General features: G+C 46.6%; 1 protein-coding gene across 1 annotated transcript in view; it reads left to right on the top strand.

The window, feature by feature from the left end:
* NOC2L (NOC2 like nucleolar associated transcriptional repressor) overlaps positions 1-17,201 on the top strand; it is a 174,069-nt gene that overhangs the window by 90,342 nt on the left and 66,526 nt on the right. The window lies entirely within an intron of this gene.

Below are 17,201 nucleotides of genomic sequence, written 5' to 3'. Positions count from 1 at the left end.
GTTTTAGGAAAACTATACAGTGGAAAACTGTCATGTGAGCGTTGACTGAATAGGTGATGACATAAAATGTACCAATGGTCACACTGAAGTTCTGTGAAGTGATGGATTGATTTTTTTTTTCACATGTGGTAAAAGTCACTGTATTAGAAGTCATGCATTTAGTGCTGTGGCGGTGTCAAAACATCTGCTTTTAGCCACACTTAGTTCATCTGGTGCAGACCTTGTTATTGCTTTTTGTTGCGTTCATTGAACCCAATAAATGGGGGGCCTGGAATGTATATTGGGATTTACCTTTAAGCTTAACGGTGCTTTAAAAATTCATTAGCTTTTTTAATACATCCAATGACCCCAGGCTACTTTTCAAATATTCCTTTTACCTCTGGCTTTTCCCTGTGAGAGTTGCCATCACCAGCCCATGGAAGTCTGAGCTTTGCTCTGTTTAAATTAACTTGTATGTGTCTTCACTGGAGCAGGCAGATAAAGACTGAGAAAAAAAAAGGTATTTGCACCCCATAGCTTTTTTTATTTTAAAGATATTTGCAGATAACAAACAGAATAACATGAGACAGGACAAAAACAAAAAATGTAAGGCCACAATGCATGGGAAATCTATCGCCAGGTATACACAATCAGTAAAGTAGGAAAGGTCTAGGAATATCGCGGGGTGCATACAATTCGGAGGGCATATCTGGGGGAGTAATTATCAACATATAACAACCATGAAATAAATTCACACATCTATGGATCACCCCTACCAGCTCCGGTCAGTGCATCCCCGGCGAGGGTGTTAACCCTCTAATCGAGATGAGCATTAGACTGTGTCCCTAGGTACCGTGCCCAGAAACCTGAGAGCAGCTGCACAAAGGATAAAAAAGAAAAGTAAAATAGGGATAATAAAAATGTAAACAGAACATCAAGGGGGAAGGGGGAACACCTGCTAGCACAATATACCAACTTGAGCTGTAGAAAGTTTAACGCTCATTCAACTCTTCATTGTCTGACCGAAGTCTTTTCTCCGGCCCTACCCCATCAAACTGATGGAGCAGACGCCGGTGGGGGGCCTGAGGCTCCCCATAGCTTTTTGTTTTAATGTTTTTAATGTTGGGCTATATGAATATTTCTCTTCATATTATTGACTTTTGAAGAAAGCAGCTCTGGCATGTTGTATGTTTAGCTACAGGTAGAGAGCACTTGTTTCCAAGCTAAAAATGAGAATGAGGAAGCTAGCAAGGATCCATCTAGATACGCTGTGTCTGCTGTCTTGAATTATATGGTGTGAGGGGTGATGGGTAGCTGCTGTGAAACATATGAAGGGATTTCTTTATCGTACATCACGGGACACAGAGCGGCATTCATTACTATATGGGTTATATGGAGTACCTTCAGGTGTAGACACTGGCAATCTCAAACAGGAAATGCCCCTCCCTATATAACCCCCTCCCATAGGAGGAGTACCTCAGTTTTTACGCCAGTGTCTTAGGTGTTAGTCATGGTTTAGCTTGCCTCCGCATCCTTGGGATTAGGTGAGCTACCGGTTCTGTCCAAAAAAGCCTCAGCGCTAAAGTGGTCAGTAACCGGACCCCAAACCCTTGGGGTATAGCCCATAATGCTTTTCTTTTTAGAGAGCTGGACCCTGGGCCCAGAACTTAGAAACCTTTGGGTACCTAAAGTTTTCTGTTGCCAGGGTGCTATATGGGCCCAGGACAGTGGATCCTTCATAGGAACCCAGGGCCTGAAGGTCTAGACATCCCCACGGAGATGGGGGAAGATTGGGCCTCTTGCTTGGCAAAGTCCTGCGGCATGGAGCAGGTAAGTGAGGGGAAAACTTGCGGAACTTGGTTCTTAGCAGGTTTTTTTCTGGGGGGTCACAGGGGACATGCCTAAAGTTATGCACTGCATCTGGCAAACTAGTCACATATCATAAAGATAGGATGGCTCTCTATGTATTATTCCCCATAAGATGTGACCTCCCTTGTAGTGTTGGAAAAGCATTGAGTGGGGCCTGTGTTATATAAAAATATATGTGTGTGTCAGAGAGCTTTGCTTACCTGCAGGCCTCCAGGCGATGCTCCATTCAGTCTTCCTCCTCAGAGCCTGCAAGCAGGCAAAACGCTGACCTCCTCATGGTTCCAGGCTGCAGGCTGCAGTTTGCTGGAACAGAGAGGTCCCTTCCTCCCAAAATCCCCCCCCCCCTCCCCCTGTCGGGAGGGGAATTTCCTGTTTGAGATTGCTGGGGGGGAAGGGCGGGTCAGTGGCTTAAAGGAAGGGGCGGCCCTTCCTTGTTTGTTCCATTCAATACTTTGGAACTGAGGAGAAAGACCAGAGCGGCAGCACGGGGCGCCGAGGACACACAGTGGCCAGAAAGGATATTGCAGTCTTCAGAGGACTGTTTTTTCAAGCCTAGAAATAGGCTGTTTCTTTTCCATCTCATAGTTTTTCTTTGCAATACTACTCAGGGGGACAGAATGTTTTTTCTTTCCTGGATTTGAAACAAAAACGAAAAAAAAAAAAAAAAAAATCATCTAGGGGAGAGGAAGCATTTTTTTATCCCCCAAACAGGTGTTTGGACAATTAACTTTTATAGTTCCAAATACCAATAGGTAGCAGGTGTACCTCGGTATTGTACCATGGTATGCCGCTGTTTTCCCTACAGGGAGCCTTGGGGCCATCGGGATCTGGGGCTGGAGCTGACGCGGGTCAGTCCAACCCTAAGATGGTCACGGAGGAGGTATTACTCACCTCTTTAAAAGAGATGCAGAAAAGCATGGGAAAAATGATAGCCGCAGCTATGCGGGGCAGTAAGCGGAATAGATCTCCGTCGCCCGAGCGCGGACCCTCAGAAGAGGAGGTCCTTTCCTCAGGGGAATTGGACGACCTCTTGGACAAGGACCAAGTAGGTTCAGGGATCGAAGACCCGGATACAGAGGAGTCTGGGGCAGTCTCCCTGAGGGAGAGCTGGTGGATTCAAGGATTGTCGGACTTGGTCCATAGGGCATTCAACTTGCCAGTACCAGATCTCCAGGTATCGACGGTTTCAGCTTTGGGCTCACTGAGGGCGCCTCAAAGCAATGCTGTGTTTCCGATCCATCCTCTATTAGAGGGAATTTTGTTCCAAGATTGGAACAAGCCAGATAAGATCTTCTTACCACCTAAAAGGTTCTCTGTCCTATATCCTATGGAAGAAAAATTTTCCAAAAGATGGGCTACTCCTGCAGTGGACGCAGCCATCTCATGTGTTAACAGATCGTTAACATGCCCTGTAGAAAACATACAGGTGTTCAAGGATCCAGTTGATAAGCGCTTGGAAGCACTACTTAAGAACTCCTTCACTACTGCAGGGGCAGTAGTACAGCCAGCTGTGGCTGCGATTGGGGTCGCTCAAGCATTATCGGATCAATTTAAGCAGATGCTTAAACTTATTCCGGCCCAGCAGGCAGAAAAATTTTCGGATGTCCCTAAGGCCATATGTTTTACGGTAGACGCAATCAAGGATTCTATCCAGCAAGCGTCACGTTTATCGTTATCCCTTATCCATATGAGAAGACTCTTATGGTTAAAAAGCTGGGAGGCTGAGCCCCCATGCAAGAAGCTCCTGGTAGGGTTCCCCTTCCATGGAGGACGACTCTTCGGAGAAGACCTAGATAAATACATTCAGACCATTTCAAACGGCAAGAGTACTCTCTTGCCAACTAAGAAGAAGGTTCAGGGACCTGCGTTTAAACGACAGTATTCCCCTGGGCAGGGGCCCTCTAATGCCAAGCAGTATCGACGGCCTCCTGCAAAAGCAAACTTCGGCTTCAACAGCAGATCACAAGGACAGGCTGTTAGAGGCAAAAGGCAGTGGTTTCGCAAACCAGCAAAACCAGCCCCCAAGCCAACCTTATGAAGGGGCGCCCCCACCCACGAAGGTGGGGGGAAGGCTGCGACTCTTTTCAGAGATTTGGGAAGCCAGCATTCCCGACGAGTGGGTACGGTCTTCCGTGGCCACAGGCTACAAATTAGATTTCCTAAGGTTTCCTCCTCCTCATTTCCAGAAGTCGAGGATCCCAAACGATCCGGAAAAGGGAGCCGCATTAAGATCGGCATTAGATCATCTACTTTCCCAGGAAGTAATAGTAGAGGTACCAGTCCTGGAACAGGGGCTGGGTTTCTACTCCAACCTATTCATCATCCCAAAATCCAATGGAGATGTCAGGCCAATTTTGGACCTAAAGATGGTAAATGCATATCTAAAGATCCGCTCATTTCGGATGGAATCCGTGCGGTCAGCAGCTGCCACACTCCAGAAGGACGACTTCATGGCGTCCATAGACATAAAGGATGCCTACCTTCATGTTCCAATTTATCAGCCACATCAAAGATATCTACGCTTCATGGTGGCTTCGCGTCACTTCCAATTCGTGGCGCTTCCCTTCGGGTTGGCTACGGCCCCCCGGGTGTTCACGAAGGTCCTAGCTCCAATCCTAGCCAAACTAAGGATCCAAGGGGTCACGATCCTAGCATACCTGGACGACCTCCTAGTCATAGATCACTCGTCTCCCGGCTTGGAGCGAGCAGTGGCCCTCACGGTCCAATACCTCGAGAGGTTCGGCTGGGTCCTAAATCGAGAAAAGTCAGCTTTCCAGCCCACAAGGCAGTTGGAATATCTCGGCATGAGATTAGACACAGAACAACAAGGAGTGTTCCTACCTCTGAGGAAGGTAAAAGCCATCAAGGAATTAATCCTACTGGTTCTAAGCAAGAAAGAACCGACTATTCGCCTATGTATGAGGTTGCTAGGCAAGATGGTGGCCACATTCGAGGCGGTACCATACGTCCAGAGCCACACTCGCATCCTACAGGCAGCCATCCTGTCAGCATGGAGCAGAAGGCCACAGGCCTTGGATATCCCGTTGCCGCTCTCATCAAGAGTCCGACAAAGTCTGTGTTGGTGGTTAGACCCTCAGAATCTACTGAAGGGGAAGTCTTTCAGCCCAGTGGCTTGGAAGATAGTGACCACAGACGCCAGCCTGACGGGCTGGGGAGCAATTTTGGATGGTTGCACTCGCCAAGGTACTTGGGCAAAGCCAGAGAAGCAGTTGCCCATCAACATCTTGGAGCTCAGAGCTGCTCGACTAGCCCTCAGGGCTTGGACGTCAAAATTGCAGGGGTTCCCGGTGAGAATTCAATCAGACAATGCCACGGCCGTGGCATACATAAATCACCAAGGGGGAACCAGGAGTCAAGCCGCTCAGAGAGAGGTGAGCTTGATTCCCCTATGGGCAGAGGCTCATGTGCCCTGCATATCGGCAATATTCATTCCAGGAGTGGACAACTTTCAGGCGGACTTCTTAAGCCGCCAGACTCTATGGCCGGGGGAATGGTCTCTGCATCCACAAGTCTTTCAAGCACTCTGCCAAAGATGGGGAGTGCCGGACGTGGATATCATGGCATCGAGACTCAACAAGAAACTAGACAGGTTCATGTCCCGCTCAAGGGATCCGATGGCCTGCGGAACCGATGCGTTGGTTTGCCCTTGGCATCAGTTCAAACTTCTTTATGCGTTTCCCCCGCTCCAGTTACTACCCCGCCTGCTGCGCAGGATCCGGGTGGAGCACATACCAGTCATCCTGGTAGCTCCAGCATGGCCCAGAAGGGCATGGTACTCACTAATCTTAAGGATGGTAGTGGGAGACCCTTGGACTCTTCCTCTACGGCCAGACCTGCTATCGCAAGGTCCGATCCTCCACCCTGCCTTACGGCATCTAAATTTGACGGCCTGGAAGCTGAATCCCTGATTCTCAGGGGTAGAGGTCTGTCTCAGAAAGTAATCTCTACCCTAATCAGAGCCAGGAAACCGGTCTCTAGGGTGATTTATTACAGGGTCTGGAAGGCCTATGTAGGCTGGTGTGAGTCCAAGCGATGGCTTTCTCGCAAATTTACCATCGATAGAGTATTAAGTTTTCTCCAGCTAGGAGTGGATAAAGGATTGGCATTAAGCACAATCAAAGGACAGATTTCTGCTCTGTCAGTGTGGTTTCAGCGGCCGCTGGCCACCCACTCGCTGGTTAAGACCTTCCTTCAAGGGGTCTTACGTATTAGACCTCCAGTTAAATCCCCGCTTTGTCCGTGGGATTTAAATCTTGTTCTGTCAAGTTTACAGAAACAACCGTTTGAGCCGTTGGCTGATATTCCTTTGGTTCTACTGACAAGGAAGTTAGTATTTTTGGTTGCCATAGTTTCCGCAAGAAGAGTTTCGGAGCTGGCAGCCTTATCCTGTAAGGAACCATATCTTGTTTTTCATAAGGACAGGGTCGTTCTCCGCCCTCATCCTTCCTTCCTTCCGAAGGTCATATCCAGTTTTCATTTGAACCAGGATTTGGTATTACCATCCTTCTTCCCTAAACCTACTTCCAGAAAGGAAGGGTTGCTGCATACCTTGGATATTGTCAGGGCCATGAAGGCCTATCTTAAAGCTACAAAGAAGATCCGGAAGACAGATGTGCTGTTCATTCTACCGGATGGGCCCAAGAAGGGGCAGGCAGCTGCAAAGTCCACCATTTCTAGGTGGATTAAGCAATTAATCACTCAGGCCTACGGCTTGAAAGGGTTGCCTCCTCCAGTATCATTAAAGGCTCATTCTACTAGAGCCATGGGCGCCTCCTGGGCAGCACACCACCAGATCTCTATGGCTCAAGTTTGCAAGGCGGCAACCTGGTCTTCTGTCCACACGTTTACAAAATTCTACAAGTTGGACGTAAGAAGGAATACTGATACTGCCTTCGGGCAGGCAGTGCTGCAGGCTGCAGTTTGAGACCCTCGGATTCCGGGGGCTCCTCTTGTTCGAGTTAAATTTAAAAATTTTATTTTTCTCAACTAAGTTGGATTTATTATGATTTGAGTATATCTCTAAATTAAATCCTTTTGTCTTGGAGATGTTCTCCCTCCCCTCATTGTAAGCATTGCTTTGGGACATCCCATATAGTAATGAATGCCGCTCTGTGTCCCGTGATGTACGATAAAGAAAAAGAGATTTTTAATACAGCTTACCTGTAAAATCTTTTTCTTGGAGTACATCACGGGACACAGAGCTCCCACCCCTCTTTTTTGAGGACCATTTTGGGAGGCATACTGCTTGCTACAAAACTGAGGTACTCCTCCTATGGGAGGGGGTTATATAGGGAGGGGCATTTCCTGTTTGAGATTGCCAGTGTCTACACCTGAAGGTACTCCATATAACCCATATAGTAATGAATGCCGCTCTGTGTCCCGTGATGTACTCCAAGAAAAAGATTTTACAGGTAAGCTGTATTAAAAATCTCTTTTTTGTCTTTCTAGCAGTTTGTGATCTACATTTATTATGTAAGTACATTATTGCAAAAATGGCACAAAAGTAAGCAAGTATCTGAAGCAGATTTCGATCTTGTTCTCACGTCTCAATTGTAGTGACAGTAAAGACACACAAGCAAGTTCCAGGCACCTGGCAGATCCAGACTACCATTGTCGGGATGACGCGGTGCCTGGACTGATTTCTGTGATGTCGGCAGAGAGACTTCAGTCCTCTCTCTGCTGAAAACGGTCACGAGAGTGCAAAACCAACTTCACTCCTGTGATCCATAGGAGAAGTCAAGCCAAGCGAGCTTTTTAAGGTAAAAAAACGTTTAGTTAGTTTATAATAGGTGGGCTTTGTGTGGGCAGCAGGTGATTGAATTTATATCAGACATCGAATGGCTTGCAAAGCAGATGTGGTTATAGAATGACCATATTTAGTTACATGAGTTGTTATATTGCCTCTGGTAAGAGGCTTGAACATATGACTTACAAATATTGGGTCATCCTTGCATGTCTAAACATTAAATCTTGGATTATCTGCATGAGAGTTATAGACATGATGTATATGTGAACCCCAAATTGTGCATTGCATTACTATGCATTAGGGAACACTTTTAAATGGTTTGACCTTGACACACAAACAAAATGGGCATGGCCAGGCTTGTGGAGGGTGGCTTATTTAACAGAACGAGAGGTGGCAAGGACCACCTGCATGATGAATCCCCTTTCTCAACCCCGTCTCTTGTGTCGTGATTACTTTAAGAAAAACTGCTACCAGAATGTGCACCAGGTTAGAGGTAGCATGTTGTCAGGTTTATTTTTCATAAGCAGGACTACTTTCCACTGTACAGATTTCCAAATCGGGAAAGAGGATTTGTTTCCTGTTTTAAACTTTAAAAGCCTTAGAACTTCTCAACACCCGGTGCTTCCCCTGTCCCCCGAAAGTTATCTTTCTGAATTCGGCGGGAGACGATACCGCTCTAAAAACTGCTGATCCCTTGGCTTTGCTTCCGTCCCACTAAACCAAATAGGTGCTGGCTATGCACTGGTGCATTGGATAGAAGAAGATCCTGGACTGCCACACTCCTTAAAACAATGTCTTTATTGTACAAATAAAATCCAAAAAACAACCAAAGCAATACAGTCAAAACGTAGTGAATAACAGGAAAAAGGTGTCTGACATGTTTCACATCATGTGATGCTTACTCATAGCTAGTGAGCAATGACAAAAACTGTGTTTAAAAAGAGGAGGGGAGAAAAGGTGAATGGGATGTTTCTCCAATTAACCCACAGGCGATCGTTAGTCAATGGAACACTTTGATGAACCCTGATGTGTCACACATGGACGACTATCGTGTATAAAAAAAAATGCTCAAAGAGACGCATACTAATGTAGCATAGAATATAATGGACAAACCAGAGATGACATTATGGTATGCGCAGGGCTCGTCAAAATCTGGTCGCAATTGCAACAAGAAATTGTGACCTGGCCCCCCGGGGAAGCTTAGGCCTGCAGAAGACCGTAAAGCCGCGGCCTCAAATACCGGCTGGCACGGGCCCGCCGCGAATGCGCGACGGGGGAGGTGGGGGCGCATGGAGACACAGGATCCTGTGTCTCCGTGCGCCCCTGCCGCGCCGGCCGGCAATTGAAGCCGTGGCCTTCTGCAGGCCTAAGCTTCCTTCTGTGAAGGCCAGCGGGCCTGCCACTATCGCGTGGCGGGGGAGGTGGGGGCGCATGGAGTCACAGTACCAGGTGAGAATTACGCTACAATTTTTTTTACCTTCATGCAGAGAATTGATTCATATTTAGTTTAAAAAGTCTCAATTTCATTACAAGTCAGTCCCCCACCATCAGTAGAGAGACAACCTGACCAATACAATCATTGCTAAGTAGGGGGAGGGGATAGTGGGGTGTATGGTATATAGGGGGGGATAGTGAGGTGTATGGTATATATAGGGGGAGGGGGTAGTGGGGTGTATGGTACAGCAGGGCTCGACAAAATCCGGGTGCCCGGTCGCAATTGCAGCAAGAAGTTGTGACCTGGCACCCGGGGAAGCTTAGGCCTGCAGAAGGCCGCAAAGCTGCAGTTTCAATTTCCGGCAGGGGAGGTGGGATCGCGCGGCGGGGGAGGTGGGGGCGCATGGAGATACAGGATCCTGTGTCTCCGTGCTCCCCCTCCGCGCCCGCCGGTAATTGAGGCCACGGCTTTGCGGCCTTCTGCAGGCCTAAGCTTCCTTCTGTGATCTGGTGCCATCTTGTGGTGGCCGTTGGCATTACAAGTAAAACAGCAGTTCTAATGTGTGTTTCACTGTTTTCACTGACATCTCCTTCCCTCTAATTAGAACCCCCAAACATTATATATATTTTTTATTCTAACACCCTAGAGAATAAAATGGCGGCGGTTGCAATACTTTTCTGTCACACCGTATTTGCGCAGCGGTCTTACAAGCGCACATTTTTTTGGGGAAAAATACACTTTTTTTAAATTAAAAATTAAGACAACAGTGAAGTTAGCCCACATGTTTTTTTTATATTGTGAAAGATAATGTTACGCCAAGTAAATTGATACTCAACATGTCACGCTTCGAAATTGCGTCCGCTCGTGAAATGGCGACAAACTTTAGGCGACGTTTAAAAAAAATCTACAGGTTGCATGTTTTGAGTTACAGAGGAGGTCTAGGGCTAGAATTATTGCTCTCGCTCTACCAATTGCGGCGATACCTCACATGTGTGATTTGAATACCGTTAACATATGCGGGCGCTACTCACGTATGCGGTCGCTTCTGCGCGCGAGCTTGGCGGGACGGGGTACGTTTTCTGGCTCCTATTTTTTTTAGCTGGCTCCTAGATTCCAAGCAAATTTGTCAAACCCTGGGTATGCATCAAGGGCAGAACTCTTTTAAGACCCATATTTTTATTTGATTTATTCCCATACACGATAGTCGTCCATGTGTGACACATCAGGGTTCATCAAAGTGTTCCATTGACTAACGATCGCCTGTGGGTTAATTGGTGAAACACCCCATTCACCTTTTCTACCCTCCTCTTTTTAAACACAGCTTTTGTCATTGTTCACTAGCTATGAGTAAGCATCACATGATGTGAAACATGTCAGCCACCTTTTTCCTGTTGTTCACTACGTTTTGACTATTGCTTTGGTTGTTTTTTGGATTTTATTTGTACAGTAAAGACATCATTTTACGGAGTGCGGCAGTCCAGGATCTTCTTCTATCCAATGTTTCTGAATTCAGCCACAGAATGTCTAGAGTTGGACAGAAAATGCAAACGGAGTAAGTTATTACAATACAGTATATATGTGTTAACTCTTGGTGTTGCCTTCTGTAACCGGGTACTGCCCACTGAATGGATTATACAGCCCTGGCACGTGATGCATCTGTTCTAGTTTTTAGTGAACATCTATATAAACTTTTTAGTAAAGCACATCATTTTATATGGAGGCGTTGAGTAAATAATTTACCAAATTATTATTATTTGTCAAAATATTTTTAATTAATTTTTCACTTTTTCTAATTTTTGCCATTTGTGCACTTATTCCCATTGGCCTTAGGCATTAAATTTAGCACTGGTCGATGAGGGCTGATATTCACAACTACCATCACCATTTAGCACAGAGACATCTCACGCACCTAACACAGATTCAGAACACATTGCCGGGATTCTGAAATGTATTAATAGGGTAACCTACTGCAACCAATTCGGGGGTCCTTCTCATGAGCCCACCGCACAGAGGTGTCCGACAAACTATATATTTTCTTACACACCTTCATTATATATGAAGTGTTAGCTATCAACCACACCAGTGATTGGATATTCAGTAACCATCCTTAGGTTGCGCCACTACCCCTATATTACACCACTTCTATCCCATTTCATACTCCTCTCTAGGGAGGTTTACTAGGGGGGCAGCAGCCCATACACCCAAACTGTAGCGTGGAATTCAATACATTTCACTTAAATAATTTACCGCTCCACAAAAATCCTGAACATAGCTTCCTAAATAACATTAGAAAATAAAAGAATCCTTGAATCCACACTCCCTTTAGCGATGACCTAAATAATTGGTGTACCGGCCGATTCGCCAGGACTAGACGAGTTACCTGCCAAAAAGCTATATAAAAAAAGGGGTTTGGAGAGGACAAGGGAGCCCCCAGAAAGCAAAAAAAACGGCGGGTCAGCAACGGCTTAAGGTACAAAAATATGAAATAGGCTTTATTAGGGGTGGGGGGGTATCATATACATTAAATATCAAGCATATGTGAGGAACAACGTATCCGTTATAACACAATATATCTCACAATACCTAACCATTTAATAACAACATCTTTGCTGACATTTGATAAAGATGTCACAGCACACTGAGCAAGCTTACAACTAAGTGCAAACAAGCACAGCAAGCTTACAACGAAGTGCAAACAAGCATCATTAAACTACACTAATTGCACTAAGCCTTGAGGTGTTAATGAAAACATAAAGTTATTTGTAGCCTATCTAGAGACAGATTAATGGCATATGGCTATTCTCTAATACATACCAAATGCAGGTTTGCATTTCTTATATAATCATCTTACCCTAGTCTCAGTCCTTCTAAATCTTAGTTTCGCCAGCTCCGTGCATGAGCTGTATTCAGATACAGGTGTTCTGTGCACAGGGCATAACAGAAGACGGAGAGTTCTTCCATGCAAGTAGAGCAGTTTGTTCTTATTCCCTGTTATGTCTGTGTGACTTGCCAATAAATCACTGTAACCTGACTTTGCCATAACCTTGAGTTAACGGAAGTATTTCGCCAGCTAGGAATTGTTTTTTATAAGCGCTATTGCTCACTATTCCAACTGAAATTTAACGTACAGTGGAACCTTGGATTACGAGCATAATCCGTTCCAGGAGAATGCTTGTAATCCAAAGCACTCGCATATCAAAGCGAGTTTTCCCATAGAAGTCAATGGAAACTAAAATAATTAGTTCAGCATTGACTTCTGTGGCATGCAATACCGTATGTGGCCAGAGGTGGGGGGGGGGCGCCGTAGAGCCTCGGAAATACTCGGACAGCTTGGCTGATCTCGGAAACATTCGAAAACACTCGGGAATGGGGTGTTTCTGAACAGCTCCCATTGTGGGGGATCTATTGTTGCGGGAGGTGTGTATTGCTGCCTGGGGGGGGATCTACTGTTGAGGGAAGGGTTTATTGTTGCTGTGATGGATCTACTGTTGATGGAGGGGTCTATTATTGCTGTCTGCTGAGGGGTCTATTAATGTTGGTTGCTAGTAGATATCTTTTTGTTGGAGGGGGTCTATTGTTGCTGAAGTGGGTCTATTGTTTTAGTGGGGGCCTCTATTGTTGCTGAGGGATCGATTGTTGGTGTTGGGTTCTGTAATTGCTGGAGATATCTATTTACCTGCTTTTCTTGTTATAATTAACACATTACATACAAATTACTTGGCACCAAAAAAGATACTTGGTTCTGTATTTTTTACAAAGGGTGGACTGGGAGGTGGCGCCAAGGGATGTGCTCAAAGGTGGGTAGGGACGGAGACAAGGGGGTGACTAAAAAGGGGGGGCGCGTACCTGCACCTATTCTCTTAGAAAAAAATCCCTGGATAGAGTTATGCTGCCACCTTCAGGTAATTGGACACTTAGAAATAGAGGCAGGAAATCCCCTTCCAGCTAGGCATAACTTCAGTTTTTTTGTTGGCACATTTAAAGTCACTTAAATCCCCATTCTGAGGCTCGGTTTCAACTTCAAGTCCTCTCCATGTCTAGATGCGTAAATGCATTGAGTTGTTGCCATGTGATTGGCTGATTGTACAGCTGTCCCTAATAAAGTGGCCTGTGTGTGTATATATATTTTTGCACCTATTCACAATTTATTAAATTGGGACTTCTGTCATTCCAGAAAAGTCCACTGGGTCCGTCTGTGCTCCAGGGATGCGGTACCATCCCTGGCCAGCAGTTGGCACCAGAGGGGTTCTGGCAGAGCAAGTTTTCCCCAGCAGCCAATCAGAGGAGTTTTTCCCTCGCAGGGCATGCTGGGGGAAGGGTATATCTGTGACAGGTGTCATGTATTCCTTAGGACCCCTTTCACATTGAGAGCATTTTGCAGGCGCTATAGCGTTAAAAATAGTGCCTGCAATCCGCCTTTAAACAGCTGCTTTATTCACTCCAGTGTGAAAGCCGACCCCCCAATCGAACGGCACCCAGCCTGGGATCCTCTCAATAGAACTGGGGACCCAGTAAGTCACTGGAGTCCCCTTTTACCTCCGGATGAGGTTCCGTGCAGTCTGCAATTTTGGCCAGGTGGGCCGCGCCGGCGGGTTATATGGATGCGCGCACTCTGAAGGTGGATGCCGCACCTGGAACCGGGAAGATCTTAAGCACATGACACCTGTCACAGATATACCCTTCCCCCAGCATGCCCTGCGAGGGAAAAACTCCTCTGATTGGCTGCTGGGGAAAACTTGCTCTGCCAGAACCCCTCTGGTGCCAACTGCTGGCCAGGGATGGTACCGCATCCCTGGAGCACAGACTGACCCAGTGGACTTTTCTGGAATGACAGAAGTCCCAATTTAATAAATTGTGAATAGGAGCAAAGTAACTCTCCCATTGCCCACTAACTTTAGCGTAGTGCCCATACTGAAAGTAAGGGGGTGCTACACTAGGATAGACAAACAGGCAGAACAGCCTCTGCAGGGTATTGGAAACCAGGAAGCCTCTGGGAACTCCTGCCTTGTGTGCCAGTGAACTGCCCCAAACATACTTAGCTGAGGTACAGCCGTAAACAGTAAGCAAAAATATTTATACACACACAGGCCACTTTATTAGGGACAGCTGTACAATCAGCCAATCACATGGCAACAACTCAATGCATTTACGCATCTAGACGTGGTGAAGAGGACTTGAAGTTGAAACCGAGCCTCAGAATGGGGAAGAATGGGGATTTAAGTGACTTTGAATGTGCCAACAAAAAAACTGAAGTTATGCCTAGCTGAAAATTACACTGGCAGTGAAGGGGTTAACCACTAGGTGGCGCTGTAAGGGTTAAGTGTGCCCTAGTGAGTGTTTCTTACTGTAGGGGGGGTGGGCTGTGTGTGACAAGACAGTCCTCACCGCTTCTAATTACAGGGAGCTGTGATCACTGTCATTATCACTATGCAGAGCGGGGAGATGCTTGTTTACATTAGAATCTCCCCGCTGTATCTCTCCATGAGACAATTGACGATCCCTGTCAAATAGGACATGCCATCCATCTGATTTTGGATACCTTGTGCCTTTTTTGAGCTATTCTCTGCCCCAGCTTCAAGTCCCCTGTTGGACTATCCAGGTTTTTTTTTCGTTATCCTGATTCACACCCCTTCCATGCCTTTCTCTGTGTCTGCATTTAAGTGTTTAGTCCTTGACGTCGTGAAATTGTCATCATAGACACATTATGCTTGGACTATTGATGACCATTTCTGGTACCATTAAATGAGACCTTTAAACAGTCTCACAATATTTGTATATACAGGCATACCCCGCTTTACGGACACTCACTTTACGTACACTCGCGAGTACGGACATGCCTGCGAGTGTACGTAAAGTGTCTCACAAGTACAAATATTCCTCGCCGTGCACCCTCATTAGACGGAACTAAAGTTCTGAGCACTTAGCCTGCCCAGTTCCAGTGTGCTCTCTGTATCCTGGCTGCCTCCCCACCTCCGGTGACATCACATTCCCTCAGAATGCCATCCAGCCTCTCAATAGCACTGTCCTTTGTGCACAGCGCGATGTCCGGGGGATGGATTGGAGCGGCCCCCCTTGCATCAGATGAGCTTATTTACATGTGAGTGTTCCCCTGATGCCCCCACTAAAGCCCCTGGCACCCCCACTACAGCCTAGAAGTGAAAAAAGGCATTGCTTCACTTTAAGTACATTTTCGTTTTACATCAATGCTCTGGTCCCGTTGTGTACTTAAAAGTGGGGTATGCCTGTACTCCGTTTATGTCTGGAGTTCTCTTGGATGGATGCACCCACTGTAATGCATCAGATTGTGAAACAATATCTACATATTAGCAAAAATCCTGTTTGTCTCGTCCTGAAGAAGCCCCACGGTGAAACGCGTAGGCGACTTCAATAGGATTTATTCACTACTCATACACTTCTGATCCAGATGGTTTTATTGTGACTGTATTTATTCACATTCTACTATACCACTGTTATTGTGTAAAATAATTTTTTTCATTTTTGTGATAAATAATATATTTTTTATACTTCCGCGTGCCTCAAAGTCCGACCTTTGCTCATTCCTGAATTGGGTGTTCTTTCTATATTCTTATCATTACGGATGTGGCTTATGTAAGTGCTTTCCTTGTGTATCTTGTCCTCTTCCCTCCCTCCCCTTCCCTTTTCCTTTCTCCTTCCTCCCTCCCCTTGCCCCCCCTCCCCCTTTTTTCCTTTTTGTTTTGTCTTATCCCCTTCCCTTTCACCCCCTTTTCCCTTGTTTACATTTGTTTCAATGTCCTTTGTCCCCGCTTCACACCACAGCCCCCCTTCTTACATCACAGACCCTCCTCTTTTACATCAGTGCCCTCAGCCCCCACCTCACATCAAAGTCCCTCTCCATTTCACAGTGTCAACCCTTTAGATCAAAGCCTCCCTTCCTTGCACCAAAACCCCCCCAGCCCCCATTATTTATACCTCAGTCTCCTGTACAGCCCCCCCCCCCTTGAATCCCAGTCCCCTTCACAGCCCCCCATTATCCTATCCCAGTCCCCTTTACAGACCCCCCTCCATACTTGCATCCCAGTCACCTAAACAGCCCCCTTCCTTGTACCACAGTCTTTTACAGCCTCTCACCCCAGTCCTACTCACAGCACCTTTTCTTTGCACCCCATTTCCCTTCACAGTCTCCCTTCTTTGCACCCAGTCCTCTTTACAGCCCCCCTTACATGTACCCCAGCCCCCGTTATGTGAATTTCCCTTGCACCACGTTTTTCCACTGACAACTCTTCTTCCTCTTCTTTCCAATCATACTTTGGACAGCACTTATCCATTGCAGCCAATAGAAAACACAAGGCACAGCATCTCCGGGCAGAGAGCGGGAGCTGGGCAACCTTTCAGGTGATTGATTGCTAGGACCGCCTCGCATCCTAGCACCAAATCACTGGCTTGTTGACTAGAAAAGTTGGGCAGCTCTGGCCCTCTGCCCAGATGTGCTGTGCCCCCCCCTTCTGCCTTCTATCTGCTGGGAAGGAATAAATGCTGTGCCAGCGGCGGGGAAAGGAGGATACCACACAGGAGAGGACACCCAGGCTGCTAAATGGTGGAGACACAGGGCCAGATTCAGATAGGAGATATGACGGCGTATCTCCTGATACGCCGTCGACTGATTCAGAGAATCGGTTACGCATAGATATCCCTATGATCCGACAGGTGTAACTGTGTTACACCGTCGGATCTTAGGCTGCAATTCCAGGCCGGCCGCTAGGTGGCGCTTCTGTATCTTTTACGCGTCGAATATGCAAATGGGGAGTTACGCCGATTCAGAAACGAACAGCCGCCCGGCGCATTTTTTTTAACGTCGTTTGCGTTCGCCTTTTTCTGGTGGAAAGTTACCCCTGCTATATGAGGGGTATGTGCGGCGTATGCTATGTTAAGTATGGCCGTCGTTCCCGCGCTGAGTTTTGAAATTTTTACGTTGTTTGCGTAAGTCGGTCGCGAATACGGCCGGATGTAATTTACGTTAACGTCGAAACCAATGACGTCCTTGCGACGTCATTTGGAGCAATGCACGCTGGGAAATTTTGCGGACTGCACATGATTTATATATTACACGCCCCCTACCCGCCGAATTTGAATTCGGCCGGGGGATTTACGCTACGGCGCCGCATAAAGCAC

Source organism: Rana temporaria, chromosome 10, assembly GCF_905171775.1.
Source record: "Rana temporaria chromosome 10, aRanTem1.1, whole genome shotgun sequence".
NCBI classification, from domain to species: domain Eukaryota; kingdom Metazoa; phylum Chordata; class Amphibia; order Anura; family Ranidae; genus Rana; species Rana temporaria.
Note: the sequence above shows the minus strand (reverse complement) of the source record. Positions and strands in the feature narration are given on the sequence as shown.